At 46.0% G+C, this 26,558-nt stretch overlaps 1 protein-coding gene across 1 annotated transcript in view; it reads right to left on the minus strand.

The window, feature by feature from the left end:
* LOC121272622 (alpha-1,4-N-acetylglucosaminyltransferase-like) overlaps positions 1-25,498 on the minus strand; it is a 79,977-nt gene extending 54,479 nt beyond the window's left edge. The window contains exon 1 of the mRNA XM_041179304.1: positions 25,356-25,498. The gene's annotated coding sequence lies outside the window, so the exon portion shown is untranslated. The remainder of the gene's footprint in view (positions 1-25,355) is intronic.
* Positions 25,499-26,558: the final 1,060 nt, after the last annotated feature.

Consider the following 26,558-nt stretch of genomic DNA (forward strand, 5'->3'; position numbering starts at 1 on the left):
GTGCTGAGTTTCAACAGTTAATCAGCCTCAACGGCATCAGTCATGTGAAAGCTGCACCACACCACCCTTCCTCAAACAGACTGGCTGAAAGGGCAGTTCAAACATTCAAGGCTGGCATGAAAAAGCTAACTGGTGATTCGTTGGCAATGAAGCCAGCTCGTTTTCTTTTTCATTACAGGACTACTCCTCACACAACAACAGGTGTCACACCTGTGGAGTTATTGTTGAAATGTCATCTCAGGATGAGATTGAGCTTAATAATGCTGAATTTAAAGGGGAAGGTGGAAAGGAGTCAGGGAAGCCAGAAAACTAGACATGGCTGGCATAGTTATGAGAGGAAATTTACTGTGGGAGAGCCGGTATGTGTAAAAAACTTCAGGGAAGGACCAAATTGGTTACCGGGTGTAATAATGTGGTGACTGGACCTCTATATTACCATGTAGAGGTGGAAGGCCAGATCATCCATAAACATGTGGAGCATTTAGGGGACAAAAAGACAAATCACCAAGATTTGGTTCCACGAGTGACAATGACCAGGTCTCCGTTTCCTATTGAGGATACTCAACCCAGGATTGACATGTCTGATATTCCTGTAAGAATTTAAGATACAGAACTACAAGTGCCCACTGAAGCACCTGATGTTCAGGCAACTCCGGAAAAGGAGGTCCCTGACAGAGAGTGGGAGGTTGTGGAGCTGCGACGTTCCACATGTACCAGGAAACCACCTGAAAGACTGAACTTGTAAATTCGTTACCCTGCGTAAATATTATGTTGTCTTGAAAAATATGTACTTGCAAATATAATATATAAAGCTGATGGAGAGAAATGTGGTAATAATAGTTTTATTTAGTGTGTAATGTAACTTTAAGAATAATACGTGTTAGGGAAGATACATGATCTGCAGTAACCAATAGTAGAGTAATGTGGGCTACCTCTAGTCAGTATAGAGATAGAGTTGGAGTTGAAAGGACACGTGTAGTTGCTGCTGTTTATTGTAAATAAACTTAATGTTTCCACTTAGAAAGTTGTCTGCAGATCAACTGTACTACAAATGGTACAACCCGGTCACCCTACAACAAACTGGATGTTCTGAATCGTGACTGAGGTGATTTTGAAGGACAAGAGGCCTTCTCCAGCACTGTGTCATTATCACCCTTTGGATAGTTTTCAGGATTCTCAGGCTTTGTCTGGTTATCTGTTGCTTCACTGGTGCATTGTGGCTTTTGATCTCCAGCTACACTTTGTGGTTCAAAGCAGAGTTGCTTTTCATTTGTTTTCCATAAGTATTTCTGGCTACTCCTGTACTGCTGCCTGCCTGCAGTCTGTACTATGTAAGACCTTGGTTCTCCTACGATACCTGTGACAACAGCACAATTCCAGATCCCTTCATACTGAATCCTCACTGTCTCTCCCATGTCCAGGCCAGGCAGAGGTTGGGTGCCTTGATCAAAGTACTGTTTCTGCCTCTGCTGTCTCAATTTGAGCAGGTCCTGCACACTGTAGCTCACTGTCTGATGAAATAACAGTTGGAGCGCAGTTTGAATCTTAGTTCTTAGTCTTGTCTTCTCCCCATCAGGAGCTGTGCTGGAGATAATCCTATGCTCTCCAATGGAGTATTCCTGAAATCCAGCAGAGCCAAGTAGGGGTCTCTTCCATCCGCCTTTGCCCTTTTCAACAGGTGTTTTAAGGGCTGCACGGTATGTTCCACCATTCCATTAGATTATGGGTATTTGGGACTTGATGTGCTGTGGCAAAACTCTCAGTCCTGTGCAAATTTGCGAAACTCAGTGCCTCAGAATTGTGGACCTTTGTCTGAGATGAGCACTTTAGGTATGCCTTGGTGAGCAAAAATTGATTTTAAATAATTTATTATAGTAATGGTCTTACCAACATTTCTCAGCAGCACAGATTCAAAAAACTTTGAGTAATAATCTACTGTGAGCAGGTACTCACTGTTGTCAAATGTGAACAAGTCCACTCCAATTTTCTGCCAGGGCCTCTCTGGAACCCTGTGTGGTTGAAGTGGTTCTTTTTGCAGTGATTCACTGTGCTTCTGGCACACTGCACACGCATTCACCATTTCACCGATTTGCGCTCCAATTCCACGCCAAAACATTACATCCCGATGTCTTCTCCAGCAATCTTTCCATGTCGACGTGACTTTCATGTATGCGCTGCAGCATTTCTTTCCTCAGTGTTGCAGGAATTATGATCTTTTCTCCCTTGAAATATATTCCTACTGCTACATGAAGTTGCTCACTGAAGTTCTAGTGCTCTTGTACAGCAGAAGGGTCTCGGCTCCGGTGTGTGGGCCAGACAGTTTGCACAATCTGCTGCAGTTTTCTCAGGGTGGTGTCATTCTTGGTCACTTCCCTGATCTCATCCAGTTTGGTTACAGCCACAGGTAAGTTCTTTGTCAGCATGTGGACCTGTGCTTCCATTTCTTTATCCTCAACCTCCATGATGGGTAGATATGCATGTGACAGAGTGTTTCCTTGCCCGGTTTGTATTTAACTCTGACCTAGTACTTTTGCAGACGCGTTAGTAATCTTTGGATTCTTGGAGGTGCACAGTTCAAGGGCTTTTTAAGTATAGCTTCCAAAGGCTCATGATCAGACTCTACCTCTGTGTCTTTGCCATAGGGAGACTGATGAAAGTGTTCTGGGCCAAACATAATTGTGAGCATTTCTTTCTCTATTTGGACGTACTGCTGCTCTGTTTCAGTCATTGCCTTTGAAGCGTATGTCACTGGTGCCTCATTTGCAAGAGATCAACTCCCAGACCAGTTTTTGAAGTATCCAATGAGACCTCGACTGGCTGACTGACATTGTAATACTTTAACACTGGTGCCTAGGTCAGTGTTCTCTTCAGACTGGTCAAAGCTTCCTGGTGACTTTGTGCCCTGTGCCATTCCACATTATTTTGTAGAAGTTCTCTGAGAGGTGCTGTCAGGTTTGACCTGTTCAAAATGAAGTTCCCAAGATAGGTCACCATTCCTAAAAACCTCTCCAAGTCTTTCTTACATTCTGGGAGTGGCATGTTCATGACTACTTCGATTTTACTCTGGTCCGGCTTCACTACTTCACTTGTTAGCACATGTCCCAAGTACTTGATTTCATGAAGACCTATGTTGCACTTTTCCTTCTTCAACTTGAGGTTCTTTTCCCTAGCTCTAGCCAGCACCTGCCTCAGTCTGTGGTCATGTTCTTCTCATGAGGCTTCCCAGACCAGCACATCATTGATATAGGTACCCATACACTCTAACCCTTCAAACTGCTGCTTCACTGTTCTGTGGAACACCTCCGGAGATGAATTCAGACCAAAAGGTAAGCATAAGAACCTGTATCACCCTTATGGTGTGTTGAAGGTACAGAGATAGGAGCTGAGTTCATCCAGTTTGACCTGCCAGAAGCCTGAATTCACATCCAAGACTAAATAGTGTTTAGGATCAGCTAGCTTACATGTGATCTGCTCTACTGTAGGAAGCTAGTAATGTTCTCTTTGTACTGCCTGGTTTAGGTCTCTGGGATCCAGACAGACTCATAGATTTCCATCTGATTTTTCTACAGTTACAATCGGATTAACCCACTTTGCTGCTTCAGTTTTTTTGATGATGTGAAGTTTCTCCATTCTGTCCAACTCTGCTTTCAGTTAATCTCTCAGCATTACTGGTATTTTCCTGGATGGGTGTATTTTGGGTGTCACAGTTTCGCCAATCTTGATGGTGTCATGAAATCATTAATGTATATAATATTTTGGAAAATATTTTTTCTTTTAAAACCGAGGTTTGGTCTGTGGGTATGTCTTAACTGGATTAAAACCAGCTAGCCTGGGTGCTTTGATATGTACTAGTTTTGATATGGAAGAGAGGTAGCGCTTATTTGCATTTTTTGAATAAAGCATTCAAGAAGTGGGGTGAAAACTTGATGCCTTTCCAGCAAATATCAAGCCATGTTCCTATATTACTAATAAAATTGGTATTGTAAAAGGGTTTCATTGTTAAAAGGTGAAGTTCGAAGAGGACGTTGATACAATGAGAATTAGCATTCAATGGGGCTGGTAGTTTTCAGGTGTGCAGGGCAGAGGCAATGTGAGATCAAAAGGCAGCTGTAAGCCTCCAACTGGCTCCACAGTGAAAAGAACCTCATTTTGAATTTGTAAGGTGAAAATGCTTTGCCTGGTCTTTTGGTTAAATCTATGGGTTGAGCGAAATAATCCCGCTGTACCAACTGCATTGGTCATAAAAATGGTGTGCTCTCCTTTTAGGCAACCAATCCCCTGGAATGCATCTTTATGCTCACTCAGGATGTCACAGCGATGACAGTCATTATCCTCTTGATTAGCTTTAGGTTTTCACAAGTTTTGATTCCAAGAATGGGTTTTGCACCAGTTTTCACCACTTTGAATGGAAATGCTTGAGGCTGTTTTTTCTAGTTCACTTTAAGTGTGCATTTGCCTTCCACAGCTATTCTTTCACCTGTATAAGTAGACAGCTTCATTTTTGTTTTAGTTAGCTGTTTTTCTTTGCCTATCTTACGATACAGGCTTTTGGAATGAGATTTGCTTGTGTACCTGTGTCAAGCTTGAAACTAACCATCATGTTGACAATTTTTAAATCAACCTCCCATTCGTCTTCTTTGGAATTTGTTGTTACTGCACCAACGAAAAGTTCAGTTTCAGTGTCTGCCTCTGCAATCATGTGCACTTTCTTCGATTTACACACCTTAGCGAGGTGATTTGGTTTATCACAGTTCTTGCACTGCTTTCTGTAGGCTGGACAATTACATGGTAAATGCTCTGTTCCACACTGGCTGCATTTAAATGTTTTATTAGCAATTTTCTTCTTTTTACCTTCAGTCTGTCTATTTGTTTATTCCCGGGGCTGTTTCTGTTTAACTGCATCTAACTGCTTGACCATGTGCAGCTTGTCATCTGTTTAATTTGACATTTCATTGTTTCTGCCACTCTGCAGATATTTATTGTTTTCTCCAGCCTGAGATCAACTTCTCTCAAAAGCCGTTTTCTCAGAGAGTCATTTACGATCCAGCAAATTATTCTATCTCGGGTGAGTAATTCTTCAAGCTCTCCAAATTCACACAATTTAGCTCATTTTCTCAGCTCAGTTACGTACTGACTAATGTTGTTACTGTCTTGCGTGCCCGTAAAAAAATGGTATCTTTCATACGTGATGTTCTTCTTAGGGCTGCAGCAGGCTTCGAATTTTTCCATTATTTCTTTCAAGTCATTTTGTTTCTCATCACTTTCAAGCATGAATGTGTTATAGATTTCTAGGTCTTTTTCTACATGAAGAAAGATGGAAGACAGTACCTGAGGGTCTCTTTATCACTGCCCATCGCTGTGGGTGTACAGCTCAAATTGCTGCCGGAACCTCCTCCAGTTTTCGGTGAGATTGCCCTCCAAATTAAGCTGTCGGTGGTTTCAGAACCTCCGTTGTTGCGTGAAGTTTATTTCTGATGCCATTTCTTGCTTCTTGTTTCTTTTTTTAATGATGTCCACAGGCTGTCAACATTGTACTTTATTGAAAACACATTTTCCTAACGTGAACACATATCTGCAGTGTCTGAACTTTATCAAGACAGGCTCCAGCATGTGCTATCTGACCTTCAACTCCCCCAGGTCAGGTGACCCCATATATCATCCAGAGTAACATATGGTATCTAATACTGGAGCCCACAACCACAATCAGTTATTATCATGACACACCCCATCCCTGAGGCACTTGCTGGCACCCATCAGTGTCAACACGAGAGGGGGGTGGGCCATCTTGGTCTCAGTCCAGCTGCCTTTTTTCTCCTCAAGGAATCAGCCAGGAGTCCTTGGGCACCCATAGGGAGGAGGGCCAGCAGCCTGACATCACAGGGCTATCCACCCATGTGACTTCGGTAGTGACTAGCCGAAATGAATCCCCTCTTTCTGCAACCCCATCAGCTCCTGCTCTCAGGCTGAGAAGGGTGCAACTGCCACATTTCCTGACCCCAAAAGTAAGATGGAGCTCTCCAGGTCTTAGTCCTCCTGAGGACGCCCACCAAGATCATCACTGATAACAGGGTGTAGCAGTCAGCAGGCCACCTCCACCTCCGCTGTGGATTTTGGGGAAGCACCAAATCATTGTGGCAGCATAAGAAAGGTTAAGGAGATGCAGTTGCACAGCATGGGCAGGGGTGTTAATCACTTGTACAGAATGCTGATGATTGTAAATACTGTCCCAATCCTGTCTCCTTGTGTATGGCTCTTTGTTATGATGAGCAGTATTCATGGAAATCAGATGTAAAACCTTGGGCAGAATTTTCCGTGTTGGCTGACGTCGGTGTGTTTGGTAACATGAGCAGACAATATGGAGAGAAGGCCAAAAATCAATTTCAAGACATTGTGAAAGCAGCTTGCAATCGTCTGTTCAGCCCGTCAATGGGGGGGGCTGCGTTTCCAGGAACCTCATTATAATACATCAGCATATCAGTGTAAGGCCAGCCCACCAGGCTCATACCCCTGCCTCTCCCCGTTGGATCATCCACCCACATCACGCTGACATGTTTCACAACAGCATATATAAGGCATGCACTTGGTGGGCTGCACGTTGAGGTCAACACGGAGGTGAGTGCACAGTAACATTGCGCAGTGCTCATGAGGACCGCCTGTTGGATTTCAAGGTCGAGGCAACTCTGGGGAGGGGTGCAAGGGCTGCCCTGAGACTGAGGCGACGTGGGGTGCAGTGCAGGGGGTGCAGGTTGTGGCAAGGGGGATGCGCAAGGGATGCCTTCCGGATGAAGCAACTTTGGTGGGGTGGGGGGGCACAAGCGCTTCCCTGTAGTTGAGGCGTGTTGGGGCTGGGCAAGGGCCGCTTTGCAGTTGAAAGTAATGCACAAGCACGTGCGAGATGGTGGGGAGGGAAGTGGCCATGCATGAGGGAAACCCTGGATAAAGTGACCATCCCTCTGTAGCTGAGACACAGCCACATTGACATTCATGGAGTTGAGTCAGTAGCTTATCTACCCACTGAAGCAACATAGATGCATGAATGCCACCAAATGCTCCAGAGCTTTTCACACCTCAGGCACAGACTGCAAACTAATGAGTGTTTTAGTAGACTGTATAATGTGCCCAGTTGTCCAACTGCTCTGCAATCTCCTTGCTAAAGCTGGCCATGGAGCAGTCACTGCTGGAGGCGCTCACAGCCCCTTGCAATGTCATCATCCCAGTTTGGACCAGTCTCCCTCATGGTTCAAGCTAACAGTGCAGCCTTGCAGTGCGGGTTAGGAGAATGTGCCTGAGCTGAGAGCACAGCATGCAGCCCAATGGGCAAAGCTGCCACCAATTGGTCAGGTGGAGTGAGGCGGAGGTAGGTGAGGTTTTGGGCAGCCATGCAGCACACTAAACTCTGGCCATCCAAGCAGTGGCCAGCACTCTCCAGGGTGCATTAAGGGGCCTCAGACTTAACCAAGTGTGGTTCTTAGAATACCCAAGCTAACCCACACATCTCTCTCTTTCGTCCTGCTGGAGGAGTACATCAGGAGCATGAAGCCTGGTGAACTAGCCGCATGCCTTGTGGCGTACAGAGAGCAAAGATGACGGAGAAGAGAGCGACAGAGGCGCCTGGCTGTGCAGAGGGAGGAACAGCACCCTCTGGAAGAAGAGGCAGCTGGGGCTCCCACACACGCTGCCGAAGAGCGACAGTGAGCCATGGTCGCCACCTAGCTAGACCTAGGGTCTATAAACGCTGCCTTTCATTCCTGCATATGACCGAGAACCAGTGTCGCTGAAGACTGTGCATGTCTAGTGAACTGGGTGGTAATACCTGCCACCTGCTGCAGGATTTGGCGCCATGATGACATGGAGGACATCCACTGCCAGTAGCTGTAAAAGTGACCGCAGTGCTCAATTATTACGCCAGAGGCTCTTTTCAGGGCTCCACTGATGCCCTCTGTGGGATAACACAATCCTCTACCTACAAATGCATCCATAAGATTGCAGACACCATATTTGTGAGGGCATTCATGAAAATTATGTACAAGGTTATTTATGATAGTGAAAATTATTTACAAAAGATTAACACCCATGCCCAGGCTGTGCAACTACATCTTCCTAACCTTTTTAACCCTTCTGCTACATCTCGGTGTTCCCTGGACATCCACAGAGGAGGTGGAGACAGCCTGCTGAATGCTACACCCTGCCTGTGATGCCTTTGGTGGGCTTTCTCTGGAGGGCTGAGATCTGGATGGCCCCAGCTTGTTTTTGGGCTCCTGCTTTTTGGCAGTGGCATCCTCCTCGAGCTATGGAACTAGAGCTGCTGGGGTCACAGGAAGAGGGGATTCAGATGGGTTGACACTCCCAGTGTCACCTGGGTGGATGGGCCTGTTGTGTTCACCTGCTGATCCTCCTCCCTATGGGTGCCCAAGGGTCCATGGCTGACTCCTTGAAGAGAAGGGGTAACTTGAGTGAGATTGAGCTGCACCACACCCCTCTAGTGTACATACTGTTGGATGCCAACTATAGCATCAGTGATGGAGTTCAGCCCACGCAGCAATGCAGGAATGATGTCCTGGACCAAGGTCTCCATGGCGGCTACCATTCCACTAGTGTTGACCTTGGTGCATTGTCCAGTCAGCGCATCACCTCAACTTGAAGACGGCAGACTCCTCCATCGTGCCTTACAATCTGAGGAGTGCAACGGACATCCCTTCCTGATGTTCCCGAACTTGCCTTTGCAGATCCAGCAACTGTGACATGACTGAGTCCAGAGGCTCGTCATCTGACTGGGACTCAGCAAATTTCTGGCCTCCAGCAGTCCAGTGAGTTCCAGGGACCTGGGAAGTCCCTGCCTCCACCTGCTGTGGATCAGAAAGTGTGACATGCTCACCAGATTGTGATCCCGAGGCTACTCTAAAGCTAGGTCCCACCGAGGTGTGTGTCTCTGCACTAGTGGAGGGTGTGGGTGAGCGCTGTGGTGGGATTTCAAGGAGGGTCACTTCAGATTCCTCTTCAGAGGTGCCTTGGGGGCTTAATTGGAGGCCCCGGGTCCTGGACTCCGTTGGCTGCTTCCCAGATGTGTTTGCGAAAACAAGAGAGATAATTAGTGCGTGGCAGTGGCCTGTGAAACAGGACACATCAATCACAGTTCGTTGTCTCATGGATGTTGCACTGCTGCATTCTCACTTGGTAGAGCAGCGCTGACCTCACCGACAGCACAGGACCGGTCCAGATCCTCGCCGGCCAGCTGGATGGTTCTGTTCTCAAAGTCTGTGTGGACCTGGATTTCAGGCATTTCTCCACCAGTCTGCGACCTCTTCCTCTTGTCCTGTGCTTGCTTATCCTGCATGAACAGAGATGGAGATAGTGTATTAGGACGCCTGCTAGGCCAGATGATAAGTATGCCTGGCCTGTTTGGTGAGTGGTCCCACGGACGAGCTGAGGACAATGAAGGTTTTTGTGAGAGAGTGAATGGTGATGTCCCTTCAACTGGCAGTGAGTGAGATCCCTGTGGATGTGTGATGGGTTTGTGAGTGTGTGAGTTGAGAGTGATGAGACGAGTGACTTACCCTGGTGGAGCAAAGGAGATTGTTCATCCTCTTGCGGCATTGGGTGGCTGTCCTCTTTTGCAGAGTGTTGGTGCTGACCACCACTGCCACCGCCTCCCAAGCCGGATTGGTGATGTTGCTGCCCATCCTGAGCCAGAGTAGGGGTAGAGAAAGTCATGGCGGGCCTCCACTGTTTCCAAAAGGTGCTCGAGGGACGGGTCATTGAATCTGGTGGCTGCAGTCTTATTGCGTTTTGGGGCCATGTCTTCTGTGTAGAAGTCCCGGGCTAGAAGCACTGAAAGGTTTGCGCATGGCTACACTTTAAGTATGGCGCCGGCATGATGAAGCAGTGAGGTGATGGCGTGGCAGGTGAATGAGAGCCCGCCTGCCATGGAAACGGCGTGTTTCCTGGGAATGCGTAATTAATGTGGCAGGTTTGGGATGATACGGTGTGAGAAGCCGCCATTGTAGCCGGCAGGTAAAATGTTGCTTTTCCCACCCGCTACTGCACTTGGTGCAAATCTCGGATGATTTCACCCCTTGGTTCCTGCACAAACTGAAGACAAGTGTCGCAGTCCAAGGCCTCTCCTCTGTGCAGTGTGTAACATTCTGACCACAGTGATTGTCCCGTTTCAAAGTCACTTTCCAGATCAGTGATGTCTGCACCTTGAGTGTGGATTATGTTTGCTGAAAGAATCTCGTACCCAAGCATCACAGGGTTCCATGATGTTCTCCATGTGCCCTCAGCACCTTAGAGGTGGGGCTGCCCCCATCTCATCAGCATTCCTGACAGGTGAATGTGTGGTGCTGAAGGGAACAGGATGAAGCCTGCCAAAGGATCAAGTGCAGTTAAAGTCTATGTGCCTGCTGTATCTCAGCAGCATCTCCATGATGTGAGCCTCTTCACAGAGCGTATGTGCGCTGCCCTCAGCCAGACAGGTGTCAGACCTTCCCAGCTGCAATAAGATGATCTCAGGAGTGTCTTCACTGCATCTCATCATCCTCCTCATGGAATGTGGTGGCAATGAGGGCTTCATGAGCACGTCTGCCTCTTCTGGCCAGTGCAATGACCTCTTCACCTGCATCCTCACCTTCCAGGGCCTCATCATCTTCATCCATCTGCTTCCTCCTCATCAGAGGAGATGTGCAGCTTTTCCATCTGCTCATCACCCCTTTGCATCGCCAGTTTGTATAACGCGCAGCAAACCACAATGATGCGTGACACCCTCTAGGGAGTGTACTGGAATGGGGAGCTCCTCTCGATCTGTCAAGGCACCAGAATCCAATGGTGTTCCCCATCAAACTCTGGGGCGCAGCATGAGCCTCATTGTACCTTCTCTCTCCAGGACTCTGAGGCCGCCACACGTGTACTATCAGCCATGTCCTCTGTGCATAGCCCTTGTCCCTGGGGAGCTAACCCTGCAGCCTGTGTGAACCCTCGAAGCTGTCAGGGATCTGGCACCTACTGAGGATGTACGAGTCGTAGATGCTTCCGAGGTATCTTGCTCATACCTGCATGATCTGTATGTTACGTTCACAGACCAGCTGAACACTGAGCGAATGGAAGACTTTGCAGTTCACATGTTTGACTGCTTGTTGCCATGGAGATTTAAGAGCCACGTGAGTGCAGTCGATAGCACCGTGCACCTGTGGCAGACCAGAAACCTCAACAATTCCCAACGCTCTTGCTTCCTGGCTCCCTGATCTCGGTCGAATTTGACGAAGTGTGTTGCGGCTGGAGGCTTGTGAGACCCTGCACAGGTCTCTAATGCAGCCCTGGATGGAGCCACTGCCATAGAAATTGAGCACGACGGTTACTTTCACTGCCACTGAATCGTGTGGGGCTGGCAGGGGGTTGGGGGGGGGGGTGGGGGCGGGGGGGGGGCGGGGCTGTGTTGGGGATGGAGGTGATGCAAGGTAGCACAGATTGTAGGAAAGGAACCTCGGGCCAAAGACTTCAGTATTTGGGGGAGCCACAGGCAGTGGATGCCTTCCAAGTCCCTGTGGTATGAAATCCTGCAGAATGTGGCATATGTGAGTGGCCAGTTCCCTTGACAAGCGCAGGCATCAGCCACACTGGTTCTCACTCATCTGCATGTAGCACTTGCGCCATCTCTAGACCCTGGGTCTAGTGAGGCGCCTACAAATAAAGGCTCGCTGGGGACCATCCTCTACATGCGAATGGGGCCCTGCCACCCCCCTGGTCTTGAGGGTACCACTCCTCCCTTTGCATGATGTTTGGCGGTTGGAAACGCAGCCTGCCATTGACGGAGGGAGAAGACAATTGCTTCTTGGTTTTACATCAGTAGGAAACACGCCAGGGCCTTCTCATGATATTTTGCGATCTTGCAACCGAACAAGCCTGTCCCAATCGGGCATGGAGATCCTGACTGCAGAACTTTGCAGTCATTTGTGTTATTATATTTTTCTAATATTGTTTTCTTGCTATGTTAACTTGTGTGAGTTATATTCCTTGATTCATAGAACCATGGAATGATTACAGCACAGAGGGTGGCCATTCAGCCAGTGGTGTGTGTGCCAGCCTTCTGTAAGTGCTACGCAGCTAGTCCCACTGCTTCTTTTTCCCAAAGACATTTAAATCGGTGTCCTCTGGTTCTCAAAACTTCCACCAATGGGAACAGTTTCCACTACCTTCCTTGCTCCCACCCCTCATGATTTTGAACACCTCTATCAAATATCCTCTCCAATTTCTTTCCTTACAGTGGACAGCTTTGCCAACACAGAAAAGGGAGAAAGCAGGTCCGACCAGTTCAATCGTGAACAGGCACAAACTGGTGTGTATCACGTCTCAGGTGGATCTTACTGGAAGTGACCAATGAACTAGCAATTCTACTGGGCTCATCAGAAGTCCAGTAGGGACTCCCAGTTTCTGAGTAGCCACCAGTACTTCTCAACCCACTTGAACTGGAACCATATGACACTCGCTGTCAATTTCACTTCACCGAACATCAATGAATGCCTCTCTCTCATCCCTCGCTGATTATTCATGATCTCAATCCCTGACTTTTGTTATTCATTTTAATTCCATTAATCTTTAACACTGGGTTTGCCTATCCGCCCACCAGCTGAATTCCCCTGGGGTTGAGCGCAGACTTGCCAAACAGATGCAGCAGGTTCCCTACTCCGCCATGCCGAAACTGGATGCTACACCCCATCAGCCTCCATTCCTGCCCACCCTCAATGTAGCAACTGGCACTGTTTCTCCCTCTCTGGGCCCCAGCTCCAGCTAACAAGTTGATTAACCATTAAATGCTTAGTGTAAGGGACTGAGTTAATAGCTAGCTTAGGACACTGGTATTAAGGTACATCTATCAATAAAAAGAATTAAAGCTTTACAGTAAAATAAATAAAACAATAAAATAATTAAAATTAATCCTGAAAGCACATAACCGTGTAATTAAGAAACATAACTTTTTGTTGTAGGTGTTGCTGCATTTAATAAGCAATTTACATTGTAGTATACATGGGAATTATTCTAAGTTAATTAAGAAAGTAATAAATTCAGTGAATTAAAAAATATAAGTAATAATGTAAGGACAGGTGTTAGACTGCACCTGTGGAATTTGGCAGCTTTTGGACACCAAAGTGACCCAGGACAAACAAGTCTGCAGAAAGTGTAAGCAGCTAGAGGAATTCGGATTAGGATTATTGACCTGAAAACTTAACATCAGACACTGCCAAACATAAGGGAGGGTGGGAAATACCTGGACACTTTGTTTCAGAAGCTGGCCATACATCTTAGAATAGGGTCATCTGTTTTGTTCAGCATTAAGGGACAGGAGGATGCGACCATGAGTGAGGCAGGTAAAGGGACCAAGCAGACAATAGTGAAGGAGCCTCAGACTTGACAATTGTCAAATAGGTACAAGATTCTTGCGACCTGTGTGGACGAAGGTGAGGACTGCAAGGTGGATGAGCAGGCTGGCCATGGCATCATGGTACAGGAATCCATCCAACCTGTGAGGGGGTTGGGGGAGGCGGGGTAGCTAAAAGGAATATAGTGGTAGTACGAGACAGTATAGTGAGGGGGATTGACACTGTTCTCTGCAACAAAGATCAAGAGTCCAGAAGGCTGTGTTATCTGCCCAGTGCCAGGGTTTGGGATATCTGCTTAGGACTGGGGATGAACTTACAGTGGGTGGGGAAGGATCCAATGGTCATGGTCCATGTAGGTACCAATGACATAGACAAGATGAGGAAAGAGGTTCTGCATAGTCAGTATCAGGAGCTCAGCACCAAATTAAGAAGCAGAACCTCAAAGTAATAATCTCTGGATTGTTACCTGACCCATGTGTAAATTGGCAGAGGCCAAATAAGATTAGAAAGATGAGTTTGTGGCTCAAAGACTGGTGTGGGAGAAGTGGGTTCCAGTTTGTGGGACACTGGCATCACTGGGGACATTAGGGGCTGTAACATTGGGATGGTCCACACCTGAAGCATGCTGGGACCTGTGTTCTTGCAAGGTGCATAACTCGGGAAGTAGGGAGGGCTTTAAACTAATTAGTGTGGGCAAGGGATCAAATTTGGGAAGATGTGGTAAATCAAAGAGTACACACAAGACAAGAGAGGAAGGTATTAATATGGGAAATGATAAACAGACTGTGACAGGAAGGGACAGAAAGTACAAATCTAAGAGTAAATCAGCACATAAGGCTAGGGGTTATAAACATAATAAAAGGACAAAACCTTGGCTCTGTATCTGAATGCACATAGCACTCAAAACAAAGCAGATGAACTGACAGTGTTAATAGAGATAAATATGTATGAGCTAATAGCCATTACAATGACATGGCTGCAGGATGACATAGATTGGAGCCTGAATATTGAAGGATATGTGACATTTAGGAAGGACAGGGGGCTACGAAAAGGTAGAGGGGTGGCTGTGTTAATTAAAGATGATATTAGCACATTAGAGAGGGATGACTTAAGTTCAGGAAACCAGGATGTAGAAGCAGTTTGGTTAGAGATGAGGAACAATAACAGCAAGAAGGCACTTGTAGGAGCGGTGTACAGGCTCCCTAACAGTAACCATATGGTAGGATGGGGTATCAAAGAAGGACTAATGGGAGCTTGTCAGAAAGGTACAGTGATTATCATGGAGGATTTTAATCTACATATAGACTTGAGAAATCAGATGGGCAAAGGTAGCTTAGATGAAGAATTTGTGGAATTTTCGGGATATTTTCTTAGAACAGCACATTCTGGAGCCAGCTAGGGACTACACTGTGCTATATCTGGTATTGAGCAATGAGATAGGTCTAATTAATTACCTCATGGTGAATGTGCCCTGAGGTAGCAGTGACCATATTATGATTCAATTTTACATTCCGTTTGAGTGAGAGAAGACTATGGCCAGGATTTTACATTCAGCACGCGGGGGCTGGCCCGACACACCGGAATGTGAAATGAGGTGTGATGACGTTGGGTGTGCACCCTGTCCTCATCGCGCAGTCACGCGATATTTTGTTCAGCGGGCATGCGCCAGAGTTGGCTGCGCTCTCGCTGATAATTAAAAGGCCTATTAAGACCTCATTAACTTGAAATGTATGCTGCCCGTCCAACCTAATGGTGGCAGGCAGGCGATAAGGCCAAGTGGCCTTTGCATTTTTTAGGAAACCTCATCCACGAGCGGGATGGGGTTTCCTAAAGCTTTGACAAATTGAATTTAAAAATGTTTTGAAAAATAAAAACATGCCCCATCTCAAATGACACGGTCACATGAGGGGACAAGTTTCATTCAATTTTTAATGTTTTTAATAATTTCTTCAAAAAGCGCCTCAGTCTCCCTGAGCCAGCTTCGTACCTCAGGGAGGTTGAAGCACACTTGCACGCGCATGCGCGATAGAGCGCTGGACCTGACTCTCCCTCCTTCCCCCACCCTCACAGGTAGTGCTGTGCTCTCGTATTACACTGTGCGGGCCTTAATTGGCCTGCTAGCTTAAAATGTTGGTGCGGAGCCGATCGCGAGCGGCGGTTGGCTCTGCGACTGCCCCTGCCCACTTCCGCCAAGCCTGCCCAACACAGGAAAAATCCTGGCCTATGTCTCAGACTAATATTTTAAACTTAAATAAAGGCAATTATGAGGGTGTGAAAGCAGAACTAGCAATAGTGAACAGGCAATTTAAGGTAAAGGATAGGTCAACAGAGATGCAGTGGCAGACATTTAAGACAATATTTCAGAATATACAAAATAGATACATTCCAACAAGAAAGAAAAATTCCAAGGAAAGGACCCACCATCTCTGGTTAACTAAAAGAGTTAAAGATAGTAAGAAAAAGCATATCATTGCGCAACTTTGGGTAGCAGGTCAGAAGATTGGACAGACTATAAAAAACAGTAAAGAATGACTAAAAGATTTATAAAGATGGAGAAATTAGGGCACAAGGGAAAGCTAGCTAGAAACATAAAGACAGATAGTAAGTGATTCTACAGATGTTTAAAAGAGAGAAGAGTTAACAAAGTAAGCATTGGTCCTATAGAAAGTGAACCTTGGGAATTAATAATGGAAAATAAGGAGATGGCAGATTCATTGAACAGGTAGTTTGCGTTGGTCTTCACTATAGAGAATACAAGTAACATCCCAGGAACTGGAAGAGAGGGAGGAGCTCAAGAAAATAACAATGACCAGGGAAGTGTTACTTAGTAAATTGTTGAGTTTGTGGATTGACAAGCCCCTGGATCCTGATGGATTTCATTCTAGCATCTTAAAAGAAGTGACCAGTCAGGTAGTTGATGCGTTGGTTTTAATTTTCTAAAATTCACTAGATTCAGAGAAGGTTCCATCAGATTGGAAAATAGTGAATGTAACTCCTTTATTCAAAATGGGAAGGAAACAGAAACCAGGAAACTGCAGCTTAACACCTGTCACGGGGAAAATTATTGTTATTAAAGACACTATAACAGGGCACTTATATCAATTCAAGGTTATCAGGCAGAGTCAACATGGTTTTATGAAAGGGAAATCATGTTATGTCAATTTATTAGAGTTCTTTGAAGAAGTAACATGCGCTGTAGATAAAGGGGAACTGGTGGATGTACTGTGCTTAGATTTGCAGAAGGTGTTTGTTCAGGTACCAAAGAAAATAAAAGCTCATGGTGTTGGGGGTAAATATTGGTATGGCTAACTAACAGGAATGGTAGATTAGGCATAAATGGGTCATTTTCTGGTTGGCAAAATGTAACAAATGGTGTGCTACAGCGATCAGTGCTGTGGCCTCAACTCTACAATTTATATAAATGATTTGGATGAAGGGACTGAATGTATGGTTGCTAAATAAATTGACGACACAAAGATAGGTAGGAAAGTAAGCTTTGAAGAGGATAGAAGGAGGCTACAAAAGGGGTAGATGGGTTAAGTGATTGTAGATGGGTTAGGTGAGTGGGCAAAGATCTGGCAAATGGAATATCATGTGGGAAAATTTGAAATTGTCCATTTTGGTAGGAAGAATAAAAAGGAAGCATAATATCTAAATGGTGAGATTGCAGAGCCAAGAGATGCAGAGAGATCTGGGTGCATGAATCACAAAAGTTGAGTATGCAGGTACAGCAAATAATTAGCAAAGCTAATAGAATGTTATCACATATTGCAAGGGGAACTGAATACTGAATATTGAATGCTTCAGTTTTACAGGGCGTTGGTGGGAGCACATCTACAGTACTGTGGTCTTCTTATTTAAGGAAGGATGTAAATGTGTTGGAAGCAGTTCAGAGAAGGTTTACTAGACTAATGAGGAAAGGCTGGACAGGCTAGGCTTGTATCCCTTAGAGTTTAGAAGAGTAAGAGGCGACTTGATTGAAACATATAAGATCTTGAGGGGGCTTGACAAGGTGGATGTAGAAAGGACATTTCCTCTTATGGGAGAATCTAGAACCAGGAGGCACTGTTTAAAAATAAGGGGTCACCCATTTAAGATGTCAGGAAGATATAATAATGTTATTGGAAACTATTGTAAAATAGTAATATCGTGTCTATATATGTCTGTGTGTGTGTGTGAGGGATTTAATTGGATTAAAGGCAGCTGATCTGAAGGCTTTGTTGTATTAGAAGATAAACTAGGTTTGAAATGTTAAGTACATAAACATGGGGAAAGTTTAGAAATGTAAGGGTTAAAGGGAACATTCACATCTTTAGATAAATCAGCCCAGACTGTTATAAAAGGAGGGGTGACATATGTCACCAAGCCAGGTGAAGTTCAGAAACAGTGGGCAGAATTTTCCCCTTGGCATGCGGGCTCGGCGGGAGTGGGTGCGGACAGTCAGAAAGCCGACCACCGCCTGCAATTGGCACGGCACCACAGTTTCACATTGGTGGGCCAATTAGGGCCCACCCAGCATGAAAGGCGGCTGGGGAAGCTCTGAGAAGGGGCAGGCAGGGGTGGGGGCATGAGGTCCGCTGGGTCCAATGGCGACATGGCGGCTGATTCAAAAGTGGCCCAAGCAACCCCTGGAAGGCTGCCAGGGATGGACACTGAAGTGAAGATGGATTCCAGTGCGGTTGGACATGACAGGGAAGGTTCCCGTGGCCTTTGGCCCCGTGTTTCTCTGATGAGGTGGCAGCCAGGAGGGAAACCCTTGTCCCCAAAGAGAGGAGGAGGAGGCCCCTGCACCTCACCGAAAAGGCCTGGGTGGAGGTGGCATCCAGCAGCCACGATGTAGCGATGTGCACATGAGTGTAGCACCAGAAGCGCTTCAACGATCTGCTGCAATTGGGAAGGGTAAGCACCGTGTTGCATGTGTCAGTGTGCAAAACAGCTAGGGGCTGGTAACGCCACCGTGGATCTGAGAGGTGACAGAGTGTGAATGGCAACTGCAATGACGCCGGAGCTGGCTAAGAGGGTGAGCCCTGGCTGCGTGGACCGAGTGCCTTGCAGCTCAAGGGCCACGAATCGGCTGAGCACTGCCAGGTGTTCCTCAGTTGGGGTTGGCCAGTCTGTAATGGCGATGCATTTACAGGGTGGACTAATCAATGCTCCTCTATCCTTTCAGGAGAAGACATCCCATAACAATATTGAGAGGTTGCGGACTGGTGGGGGACCCCCACAGCTCCTAATCCTGACATGCTATGAGCAGGAGGCACTGGAGCAGGAGAGACGCTGTGCACCTCGATCAACTAGCTGCAGTGAGGTTGGAGTACCAGACGATGGTAAGAGTGCAGTGCACTGAGGTGAAAATGTTGGCCATTGCAACAATTCTGGTGTAGTCTCTATATTGATATAAGCCTCGAAACAGGAGCCCCCATTGATAATCGAATGATGAGGGCGCCATGATGCAGATATCTGTTGTCTCACCCGAGTGCCTGGCACACACAGTGACAGTGTCATGACTTAAACTAATGATATGTTCTTCTTCTCCATTTTAGGTTCACCAGCAGTGTTCATTATGAGGAGACTGAAGGCCCACCCCTGACCCTGGAGGAACACCATGCTGCGTCACACCCTCTCTGTCAAGCAGGCAGCAGCACAGATACCAGCACCTCGGTGGCATAAGTCTCCATCTAGTGTCTTGGTGCATATTCGTGAGGGCACTTCACACTCGCTTGAGGTACAGACGGAGGCAGAGAGTGCCCAGGGGGCTGCAGTGGGCTGGAGATCAGGACAATGCTCAGTCACTGGCTAATGATGGGCCTCTGGAGTCGTTCATTAGGCGGCAGATGCTGGAGGTCCAGCGGGATTTGCAGGAGAATCTGGTGGAGATACATGAGGGAATGCGTGCCATTGTCTCCATTTGGGAGGAGTTCCTATGGAGTATGACCTCTGCATTGACCCTCATGGCCAAGCGCAATGCCTCCTCTATGGAGATCATGGTGACTGTCATGGAGAAGCTACTCCAGGGACACAATTAGGGGTCCCTAGGGATCCTAGCTGGGTGCCTGTCCATCATTGGTGAGCAGGGAGGTCCAAAGCGACCTCAGGTTGGCGCAGAAGCTGCCTGTCATCTCTGCAGGCTCCTCTCAGATGCCAGCAGCTCCTCCGCCTCTCTGCCAGTGACTGTGGCATCTGATGAGGCTGCGGTGACTGGGGAGATGCCAGCCCCGGCACTGACCACTCTCTCCCAGGCGGGCCCAGCACAGGCTCCACTGGCCAGAGGATGCCCGCCAAGATCATCAAGGCCAACAAGGCAGCAGAGTCAGCAGGATGTCTCCATCGCCAGTACCAGCGAGGGGGGGCACCAGGACATTGCACTCGCAAATGTAAACGTAAAGCATCTTAAGAATAAGACGGCCTTATCACAGGTGATATTTTGTCCCCCCATTTCACTTTAACATTTTTAATGGTGTGATAAAGAACATCGGTTAATGTTCATTTCAGATATGTTTCAAATGCACAATTAAATGAGATTTTACTTTATGTCATTGGCCTCTGTATGCTTTATTTGTTCTGTAGGTGCAGGGTAGGCTATTCTGCGATGATGGATGCGTATCTCCTGAGACCTTATTGCACAGACACAGAGTGTATGTTAGTGGCCAAGGAAATGTTCCTTTCTGGGATTGAGTCTGGAGCCAGTAGCCCTGGCATGTGGTGGTGGTTCTTATTTGTTGGGCTAGCAGAAGGAGCGTTGGATCAAAGCTTCCTGGGTGTTCCTGCATCCCTAGAGGTTACTCAGGTCAGTGTACATGCTCTCAGTGTTCTCCTCACTGTGCATGTCCTTGGACTTGCTACTGGGCTCATCACCTGAGGCCTGCGCAGCAGCGTCAACATCCTCTTCCGCCACTGGGTCCCCGCTTGCCAGTGCCAGATTGTGTAGAGCACAGCATGCAACCACTATTAGTGACACCCACTCTGGGGGTTATTGCAGTGCTCCCCCTGAATGGTCCAGGTATCGGAAGCACATCTTGAGAAGACCTATGGTTCTCTCTACCACCGCCCTTGGCATGGCTCATGTTGTACCACTGCTCAGCCTCTGTTCTTAGGTGGCAGGGAGGCGTCATGAGCCATCTTTTCAGGGGACAGCCCGCAGCCATCCATCCAGTCGGGTTGAAGCACTGAAGAGCCTCGACATCTGGGAGTGTCTCAGGATGTAAGCGTCACGTGAGCTGCCAGAGTACCTTGCACAGACTTGCTGAATCTGCATCCTGTGGTCACATACTACCTGCAAGTTCATCATACTACCTGTTGACAAAGGCACCTGGCTCACCCACTGGCACCTTGGTGGCCACATGTGTGCAGCTGATGGCACCCTAGATGCGGGGGAATCCAGCAATCGCTGCAAAGCCTCTGGCTTGCTTGGCCTGGCTGGTCTCGTCCACATAGTAATGCAAACCTGAACAGTGCATCTGTTACCAGCTTGATGCAACTGTGGGCAGCTGATTGGGAGGCTCCACACAGATCCCCCACTGACCCCTGGAAAGAGCTGGAGGCATAGAGGTTGAGGGCCACTGTGACCTTCCAAGCCACTGGCATGGGGTGTCCGTCCACACAGTTGGAGCTGATCTCAGGCCCAATCCTGTGACAAATTGAGGTCATGGTCCCCTTTGAGAGGCAGAGCCTCCTTCGGCATTGCACCTCGGACATATTGAGTTAGCTGCTTCGTCGCCTGTAAACCCTGGCAGCAGGAAAGTGGTGTCTTCTGTGGCCCTTTCTACCTTGGACTACCAGCTGGTCCTGCCCCCCTTGTTTGCGCCTCTCCTCTCACAGGTCGCTCCCCAGGAAGCTGCAATGAGACACCTGGCCCCCTCCTGCTTTTGCCCCTCCCTCCTCACAGGTGGTACCAGCAGGGAAGACTGCAATCCCCATTACCAGGGTTATGGAAAGTTGCCTGATTCCCGGAAGGATCCACACCTTCTGAACCTTCCAGGGGCCTGGAAGACACCAATGAGTCCTGAAATGAAGCCTAGAAATGCTCAGAATGCAGCACTGAATTGAGATGAAGTTGTCCTGTTCACTAAATCCTGTTCACATGATCTCCATAACTCCTCACAACTCATATTGACAATGCTGCTGACCCTTCTTATCCCACCCGTGGATGAGCCTTTGCAAATTGTGACCTGCCCGTTGTGCCCGTGCGACAGCTGAAAATTCACACAGGCTACGTAAACTCGCGATAATTGGTGTGTCAAGGGCCTTAACTGGCCTTTTAATTAAGGCGGGCACTCCTCTGTCTCTCTCATGCACCCGCCTCACAAAATATCATCAGTGCGTGGTGACGTCGGCACGCTCAGCCGACATCAACACGTGTCATTTCCTGCTCGAAAAGGTCGGGCTCCCGCCGAGTGAAAAATTCTGCCCACTATCTATTTTACCCAAAGATTACTGGTAAAATTAGTACCAGGAGAGATTTTTATTGTTAGAAAGGAAACATCCAAAGACCTAGTGAAACAATAGGGAATTTGCATTCAAAGGGGAAATTATGTACAAAGGAACGAAGGCAGTGTGTAACGATAGGCATTTTAAGATCTAACAAGTGTGAAAAGCCTTCAGCTTCTGTACAACAAGCTACTGCCTGCAACAAACTAAAGTTAAAAAAATCTCACTTTGAATTGAAAAACACTCCTTTGAAGTGAAGCAGCATTTCACTTGTATTTCCTTCAACTTAGTCTACTGCATTAGTTGCTCCCAATGCAGTTTCCTCTACATTGGAGAGACCAAACGCAGACTGGGTGACCGCTTTGCAGAACACCTTCGGTCTGTCCACAAGCATTACCCAGACCTCCCTGTCGCTTGCTATTCTAACACTCCACCCTGCTCTCTTGCCCACATGTCTGTCCTTGGCTTGCTGTATTGTCCCAGTGAAGCTCAATGCAAACTGGAGGAACAGCACCTCATCTTCGAACTAGGTACTTTACAGCCTTCCGGACTGAATATTGAGTTCAACAATTTTAGATCTAATACTGCCTCCTCCATCCCTACCCCCTTTCCGTTTCTTCCCCCTCCTCCTTGTTTTTTCCAATAATTTATATAGATTTTTCTTTTCCCACCTATTTCCAGTATTTTTAATGTATTCCACCGATCATTTAACTATACCTTTTATGCCCTTTTAGTCTTATTTCACCCTACCCCCTACTAGAGCTACCTTCCTTGTCCTGCTGTCCATTCTTAATTAGCACATTCTTTTTGATAATATGACCTCCTTCAACACCTCTTTGTACTTTTGTCTGTGACAGCTTTCGGTTATCTCCTCCTTTCACTGCTTGCTTGTCCCAACAACCACCCCCCCCACCCCCCCCCACCTTAAACTAGCTTATATTTCACCCCTCTCCTATTTTTACTTTGTTCTGATGAAGGGTCATGAGGACCCGAAACGTCAACTGTACTCTTCTCCGCCAATGCTGCCAGACCTGCTGAGTTTTTCCAGGTATTTTTTATTTTTTATTTTTTGTTTTTATCACTGTGAATTGGATTGTTCAGGGTATCAAGTTTCTTTGCCTGGGTCTTTTAAAGTGTTACTGTTGCCTTGACGGAGGTGTAGCTGGGAGCTAGATTAATTAGGGGATTTAGAAGTTATTATAGCAATAATTTGTAGACATATGTATGTGCTTAAAATGATTCCTCTTTCTAATAAATGTTCAATCTAACTTTGTAAAAACTTATAAAACTCAATGGTTGTATTACTACTGAATTCAAAGCCCGCATCTCAAAATATACAAATTGCAAAACTAGCTCTGGCAGTTGTCTCAAGTTTCCCTCTGGATTTGAGCAACTCAGCATTTACCGTTAGCTGTGCAATAAGAAAGACGGAGATGAAGATTTTTTTACTCTCAGGAGGTTGTAAGTCTTTGGAATCCTCTTCCTCAAAACTCGGTGGAGGCAGAGTCTTTTAATAGTTTTAAGGTATATTCTTGACAAGCAAGAGGATGAAAGGTTATCGGGGGTAGGCATGAATGTGGAGTTGAGGTTATAATCAGATCAGCCATGACCTCATTGAATGGCAGTGCAGGCTCAAAGGGACAAGTGGCCTAATCCTGCTCCTAATTCGTGTGTTCGTATCTCTCTCTACAATAGATGTTGTTTCTATCTCAGTTGTGACTTCAGTTGTGACTTTAACGGTTTCAATGTGTCAATGCTTATGTTTTTCCTCTTCCCTCCCCACCTGCAGCATGTTTCACCCATCATTTGAAGAAGAAGGGGTTAAACAAAGTGGAGGTCTCGAGGGAGCTGAGCAGGCTGAAAAGTTGTATCGCATTGTAGATCATGGATCTGAACCGAAAAGCAAAATCGGCCCAAAATCAATCAGTGTAGTGACGATGTGCATTTGTTTATTTTTCCAGCAATAAAGTTGGTGCAGCTTTTACTGACATTATCCTGTTTTTTTTTGTCCGAGATCAATTATAAATTTTAATTTTGCATGGTTGGACATTTTTCACAACAGCATTTGCATAACTTTTGCACATACTTTTAATCTGAGTGTTTTGTCTGAACTCCAAATCTGCAGAATCACCCTTATTCATCTTAAGTGTTTGCATCCACAAAAATACACACTGGAAAGGGACTGCATTCTTCCAGTTATTGACATCAGTGTTGATGCTCACTTGAGTCTGTACCAGCAATAAATGTGATAAATAAATGATAAGCAATAAATATAAGCACACCAGCAATAAAGACAACCACATAAATTGGAAAAATAACCAATTTGGACCAGTGCTAGTTGTAACACCTGGTCTACCAGTATTACTGGCCCGATGAGCAGTATTATTGGCACTTTCTACTGGAAAATCAGTTCAGAAATGATTTCATTCGCCCATTCTAACTGCTACTAGTATTATTGGAACATTCTTCCACATAACTGAAGTCTCGCATACCTGGAGCCATTTGTGTAAATGTTTTCTGCATTCTTTCCAATATGTTCACACATTCCTAAGGTTTTCCCTCTTCTCACTCTTGCTTTCAAAATAAATCACTGAACACTTCTCTGCTTTACACTCCACCTGTCACATGTTCACCCATTTCAGCACCCTATTTTGACTTTTTGAAGATTATCACCATCCTCTTCACAGTTCACAACACTGTCAACTGTTGTATCATTTGCAAATTTTGAAATTGTGCCCTACTGAACCCAGTCTGGATCATTAATATAGATCAAGGAAAGGTTTTATCCAAACATTAACTCCTGGAAACAGCACTAGACACATTCTTCTAGACCAAAAAGCAAACTTTTAAATTAACCCTCTATTTCCTGTCACTTAGGCAACTTCTTATCCATGCTGCCAATGTCCCTTTTATTCCATGGGTTTGACAAACCTGTTTGTGACAGACACTACTGATCAGGAAAGTTGCTATTGATTATGAATGGAGTGGTTGAAATACAATTTCGTTCCTTCTTTCCTTCTCTTTGGCTTTGTGTTTAATCTATTTTATACACCACTCCCTGGCAGCCTGCAGTATCTCAGCCAGTGATTCTCATGATGCTCATTCCGTCCTGCTCTGTCTGACACAGCTGCTCCATGTTTGAACTCCGAACAGTTTCAATGAGTAACTCGTTTAGTTTGAAACAGATGCACATTGAACCGTCCCTGTTAATCATTTCCTTTGAAAATTTGAACCATCCCTGTTCCTCTTCATGAAATCAGATAAATTCAGGATGTAATTTTACTGACTTCAGCATATGATGCTATGATTATTATTTTATGACATGCGTTGACCTGTCCAATAGCTTCACAATTTATATCTGAGACAGACTGAAAGAACAAGTTTGATCACACATATCACTTTTCACCTGTACTATTTTGCATTATTCTAAATTCTGCTCTCCGCGTAATTTTGTGAAAGGGATCAATACGATGTGACTTAGTAAAGACTATGTCCAATATGACAAGAATATCCTGACAATATACCAAAGGTGCGATTTTAAAAGGTATTGTCACCTACCTGTTGAAATACGCCCGTGATCCAGAGAGTCTGTGCTGTGTGTAAAGATGGCTCATATAGGTGTTCTATTTTTACTCAGTTGCCACTTGGTCTTTTGGCACAGAAGCAAGAACAGGTGTGACTACACCCAGAGGAACACTCTTCAAATGATGTGACAGCCGGAGGTTTCAATGCTGTAGGCGTAATTACTGGGCGAGTGATAATACTGGGATGAATAATTTGCAGCCGTGGGTTTAAATCTCACCACAGCATCTTATGGAATTTAAATTCAATTAATTAATAAATCTGGAAAAAAAAACTGGTCTCAGCAAACGTGGCCATGAGACTACTGTTTTGTCATTAAAACTCATTGTATTTATTTGCTCTTTAGGGGATGAAATCTGACATCCTTATCCAGTCTGGAATAAATGAGACAAAGTCACAACAATGTGGTTGACTTTACCCTGTGGGCCACTCAGCTGTATCAACCCGCTACAAAAAAGTTGAAAAAGAATAAACCAGATGGACCACCTGACATTAACCGAGGCGCCGTAAAAGGCAAAGGCACACCTTGCCCTCTTCACCAACATCAGGGGCAGAATTTTGCCATTGGCGTGTGGGCTTGGCGGGGGCTGGCGGGGGCAGTGGGGAAGCTGACCGCCATCCGCGTTCGAGCCCCGGAAGGCAATGAAACATGAGCAGCAGCGCTAAGCGCTGCCTGCGTGGGTGGGGGGAGGAGGGCGAGCTGGGTGAGCACGATCTTTGCGCATACGCATGAGTGAGTGCTACATATGAAAAAATAATTTAAAAAATAAAAATACAATGAAGAATGTTCCCTCATGTGACTTGTCACATGAGCAGGGATATGTTATTAATAAAAAAAATAAAGTTTTTATTTGATTTTTTTTAGCTTTTGGAAACCTCATCCCGCCCATGGATGAAAAGGCTTGGCCTTTTCTGACACAGCTGCTCCATGTTTGAACTCCGAACAGTTTCAATGAGTAACTCGTTTAGTTTGAAACAGAGGCACATTGAACCGTCCCTGTTAATCATTTCCTTTGAAAATTTGAACCATCCCTGTTCCTCTTCATGAAATCAGATAAATTCAGGATGTAATTTTACTGACTTCAGCATATGATGCTATGATTATTATTAAAAGGCTTGGCCTTTTCATCTGTCCGCCAACCGTAAGCTTGGATTGACAGAGAAAAATTTCTTTTAATT

Source organism: Carcharodon carcharias, chromosome 2 (assembly GCF_017639515.1).
Source record: "Carcharodon carcharias isolate sCarCar2 chromosome 2, sCarCar2.pri, whole genome shotgun sequence".
NCBI lineage: Eukaryota > Metazoa > Chordata > Chondrichthyes > Lamniformes > Lamnidae > Carcharodon > Carcharodon carcharias.